General features: G+C 29.9%; 1 long non-coding RNA gene across 1 annotated transcript; it reads right to left on the minus strand.

The window, feature by feature from the left end:
* Positions 1-2,402: 2,402 nt before the first annotated feature.
* Positions 2,403-5,317, minus strand: LOC127711673 (uncharacterized). The gene is made up of 3 exons (XR_007986841.1): positions 5,296-5,317; positions 4,330-4,505; positions 2,403-2,438 (listed from the first exon to the last, which is right to left on the minus strand). It is a non-coding gene; the product is annotated as an uncharacterized LOC127711673 (long non-coding RNA).
* Between the last annotated feature and the right edge of the window lie 237 nt (positions 5,318-5,554).

Here is a 5,554-nt window from a genome sequence, read left to right on the forward strand (position 1 = left end):
AGTACGGGAAATTGTATATCATTCAACTAAATTCTTTGAAAGGCACCTTTTATACTAACAAGAAATTGACAGTTATTACAGAAATTGTGTATTAACTCTTATTCTTAAAATCTATGGAGAAAAAAAAAGATTGGTATGAAAAATTTTGAATGATGCCGATAAACAGTGATAAAAACCTAAAATATTTGATAAAAAAGTACGGGAAAATCTTAAAATTTTGACTTTTTTCCTCTATACTGTTTATAAAAAAAAATCAAAGATCACTTTTGTGAGTAGTAATTTAAAACTTATCTTAAATAATATATAATTAACATGAACAAAACTTCTTTTGAGTATATTGCCTCATTTCAATATAATAATTTTACTATGATGGTGGTCATAGAGAATTTTTAATTTGATGCCAAATTTACAAGTACATACGTTATTAGTAGTTTACAGTATGAGTGATAAATCTAGTAATTAAATACACTATTCATGTTAAAGCAAGAGTATAATATTGTTCTTCAATGACCATTGTCAGAAATGCAAATCATCAGGGTTTGTTCAAAAATAATGATTTAACATATATCAAGTAAGATAACTCTTTGTCAAGTTTTATGTAATTATGAACAAGCAATAACAATTATTTATAACTTATACCCATAATTAAGTCCCAGCATAGGTAACAGTATAAATAAAATCTGGACTCTGATTTAATAATACATGTATGCACACATCATTTATTTGACATTGGTACAAACACCCTAGCTATAGGTTGCATAAAGTTTCGAACTTGAAACAGACTAACCTAACTGTATAAGGAGTTGGACAAAACCATGAAAGTTCATAAAAGCAGAGTTCAACAATCAGTTTTTCTGTAAGGCTATTCATCAGTACTTGAAAAAGTATAGAACGTAAAGTTTCACGTTCATTCAAAATATTTTGAAATTCAGAAGGTATATAATCAAAAAATTTGAAAAATGCATTAGAACTCATCATTGTAAGCTGCTGAACTAATATAGTCCTTTCATTAAACGGTTTCTCAGAAAAGCTTGACAGAAATGTTTGTTGGACAATCAGACGGACAGGGTGAATGCAATAAAGCCCCCCACTGTTAGGGTTGGCGTATACATAAAACTAATTTATACATTGAAAAATTGAATCATAATTTCCTGTCAATATGCACGTTTACATAGTATATCCTTATTATCTACAAAGTTTCATGAAGTTCTGTTGTGTGGTTTCAGAGGAGGTGGGATGACAAACTGTTGCAGTAGTATAACTAGGCCAATAGGTGCAAAGGGGCATAACTCCTAGAACAAAAATTAAATCATAATTTCCTGTCGATATGCACATCTACATAGTATGTCCTTATTATCTATAAAGATTCATGAAATTCTGTTGTGTGGTTTGAGAGGAGTTTTGATGACAAGACTGACGGACTGACAGACAAACAGACTGATGGGTCAAAAAACATTAAAAACTGCACAGGGTATAATAAGAGCAGTTAGCCAGGCACCATATGTTACCCATTTTTTATGTTGATCATTCCTATTTATATCAGGAACTTGTAATTTTGTAAAGAATTCATTACATTCTGAAAATAGATAATGTGCATACTTTTATATTACATACATAAATATTAAACAATCTGCAAATTTTGAGATTTCAGAGTGTTTGTAAAAATTCTGAAACTTTGTTTATTATCTTCTGAGATTTTGTAACACGTACACCTGACCCACAGCTCTCTGTAAAAATATCTCTTATCCCTTTTGCACCATTCCTTGAAAAGGCTAGCTTCAAATGCTGCAAGGAAAGACCACTCTTGGCAATAATTCGTGCCATACTTATAGACAGTATTTTATTGTCAACTAACAATTTCAATGAAGGCAGATTTTTCTGAAGCTCTTTCAAATATAAGTATTTTTCTAATATAAAATTATTTGACAAGTATACTTTTTCAAAATGACAATTATTTACAACAGTTTTATGTACAAGTGTATACAGTGCATCTACATCTTCATCAGCTCTGTGAGCATCATAAGTTTGACCCAATAATGTTTGAAATAAATTAGGTTGAGAATAGGAACTAAGGCCTGGATGAGAAGATTTAAATAATAATAATGTATCTACAAAACCTGAAATACTGGTCATAAATTTATCAAGTAAGCTACATTTTTCTAAAGCTGTATATAATACCATGCAATCATAATTACATATATTGTGGCCTATAATAACATTATTTTGTGATTTATCAAGAAAAGAAATAAAATCGTTCAAACACTTTTTGATACCAACAGCTGGCATAACATTTCCTTTAAACAAGAGCTGACCATTCTCAAACGTAATTCCTGTGATTTCAGCAGCCTTCTGTGTTACTTGGCATGATGGTAATACAAATGAAGTATACATCTCCTCATCCGTTTTGGCAGATAATTGTAATATGTGTGATGTTCTACCTGCAAAGATTTTTTTTTTCATAAACATAGAAAAATATGTGTTGCATAATAATAATAATTGTTTTAAAGCCATAAATGAATGGCATGTGATTATATATCAAAACTCGTATAAATTACTTAGAACAATTGTGAGACATTGTTGACTGTTATAGCATATCTAATTATTTTTTTAACCGGTTTTTGAAGTAAAAATCGATTATTGATTTGGCGATGTTTGGCGGGCGGCTGCCAAACAGTGTCTGTTCAATTACATGAAAACGCTTTAAAAAATTTTTTTTCAAATTTAGATATGTTGTTTCCTGTGACTAAATGAAGGTCAAGTTCAATTTTTCACGATTTTAGCTTTTCTCGTTAGTCAGTTATAGCCTTTTTCCAAGAATTCTATTTTTGATGAATTAAGCCATTTCTGTACGAAGGGAAATAACTCATTTTTTAAAAGACATTGTATTAATGATAAAAGACATTTTGGATTTTTTTTTCTTTTCTTTGGTAAATTGTTTGAAGAATTTTGTGGTAGGTTTGTTTGTTATTCTGTATAAAGTAATTTTCTGAATGCTATATTTGTTGTGTGTGTTAATTTTAATTTTTACTTGATCCTGTTTGGGGTTCCAGATTTGCAAATTCATTAGATAATAATCTATTTTTATTGAAGGATATATTTCATTACATTACATTGTGTAGATAAAGTTGTAGAATTTCATAGATAAGTTGCAGATCTATATCAGTTTGATACAAATGAAAGAAAAATTATTGGGAACTATTAACTATATACATGATATATATAAAGTTTAATTGATTACATTAAGTGTTTTTAAATGATTTTCACCTTTTATCAAGATAACACACCATCTGTTAATTGTTAATCACCCAATTATAATTGTGGTGACAGATTTATTTGAAAACTATTAATTATATTAGATTATAATTTGAAAATAAATATAACATGATATCTAATTTTAGAGAATTATGATTAAATCATATCTAATTTTAGTGAATTATAGTTAAATCATATCTAATTTTAGAGAATTATAGTTAAATCATAACTAATTTTAGATTTACATTATTGGTTCATGGAAATAAAGTTATTTCCCTTTGAACAGAAATGGTTTAACTAAGAAGTATTTCATCAAAAATTGAATTCTTGGGGTTCCTTGATATGCTGTTTCTAGCAATTTACATATATTTTGGATATTGGACCATAATAGGTAAATGTCCAATTTAAAATTTTTCAGTTCTTTGACCACATTTATTTTGTGTCACAAACCTATGCTGTATCAAATATTCAATCACAATCCAAATTCAGAGCTGTTTTAAGCTTAAATGTTGTGTCCGTACTTGCTCAACTGTTCAGGGTTCGACCTCTGTAGGAAAATCCGGTTTGCTGTCTCTCTGACAGCCTCTTGTTTTATCTTTCACAAGTTGTTGAAATGCGGCAAGTGACTATTGTTATTGAGTGCCATCAACAAACAGACTTTCGAATAGAGTCAACTCTACAGAAAACTTGATCTTTGAAGTTGACTCACTAGCTGACCTTGATAAAAAAACCTAGGGCATTCTATAATAAGCTGTCTTCATAATGATTAGGGATGTATTCTTAATTTCAATACATATAGAATAATATATGGCAAAATCCTTATCACATACTGTATCACCACGAGAAACCAATATCAATACCGAGGGCCAATGGTGATACAGCATGCGATACGGATTTTGACATGTATTGATCTGTTTATTATACATTTTGATAGAATTAGATTCATGATTTATAACATATCCCTTTCAATTCGGATCAGGGAATATAGCCCTTTGCTGGAAATGCAACATTATATTCCCTGTCTTAGACCTAAATCACATTTAATGTTTTACTGCAAGATAAACATATAATACTTACTAAGCCCAGTAGCTTCTATGTCAAAATATATTCTAGACAAATTTAGAGGCATGGACTGATTGGTCACTGTTTGAACTGGTGCAGGTATTTCTGTTATATCCGGTTCAACTCCTAGTGCTGTGCCCTCTTCATAACACACCCCTTCTCTTACTTCACAACTTGAAGTATTTTGGTGACTGTGAAAGAGATAAATAGATTTATAAAAGTATATAATCTTAAGTCATGGTAGTAGGATAATAATAGATTGATCATTCAAATATTAAATCTACAGCAAACAGAAATTGGGTGTTAATTTTTATTTGCAGAACCCTTAATTATTATTTAAACTATATTTCTAAATAAATGGAGAATGTGTCTTATGGGCAACAGATGCCACCGCTTGTAAATATGCATGAGTTAATGTACTAATTATTGACATTTTACTTCTTTTAAAAGTTAATGAAATATATTTCTACATTTGGTTGAGGAAAACTAAAGTTAGAGAACGGGAAAGACATATTTATCAAAGTTTCTATTTATAACTAAGCATAGCTCAAGAAAGGTAAACGAGACACAACCCAATTTCTAACTTGATCTGTGTTTTGTGGTAATAAGCATTGTGTATAAGTCTTTAACATTTGGATGAGGAAAACTAAAGTTGGAAAACAGTTGAAAAATTCAGCAATTTTTATGTTTATAAAGGGGCATAACTCATGAACGGTAAAAGTGATGCCACCCAATTTCGAACTTTAAGGTAATAAGCATTGTGTATAAGTTTCATTACACATTTGGTTGAGGCAAACTAAAGTTGGAGAACGAAAACCAATTTTTGGGACAGGGACAATTAGTTTTTCTAAAAATTAAATCACTCGGAGCACTTAGTGACTGGTTATTTAGCAGTTTGGTTGATTCAGCATCATGTCTGTCAAGTTTAATGTGAAATTCTGACTCCTGCATTTTTAATGAATTATAAAATAAAAATTATACCGCTTTGACTTCAACTGGATTCTCTGCAGTTTTGCTTTCTTTGTCACTGCTATTGCCTTTCTTTTCTTTGCCTGCAAGTCCCGTAATGTGGACAGTTTTTTTGTGTGGACCCCAGGTGATAGGCCTGCAGATACATTAGCCTGAAAAATAAAATATTATATAAAAGAATATATGTTTTATTATAATTTTGTGTCATATAATTTCGTCAGTATTGCAATGCATATATGTATTTGTGTAAATTAATTAACTTTCATTAATT

This window comes from Mytilus californianus, unplaced genomic scaffold (assembly GCF_021869535.1).
Source record: "Mytilus californianus isolate M0D057914Y unplaced genomic scaffold, xbMytCali1.0.p SCAF_8, whole genome shotgun sequence".
In the NCBI taxonomy this organism is placed as follows: Eukaryota; Metazoa; Mollusca; class Bivalvia; order Mytilida; family Mytilidae; genus Mytilus; species Mytilus californianus.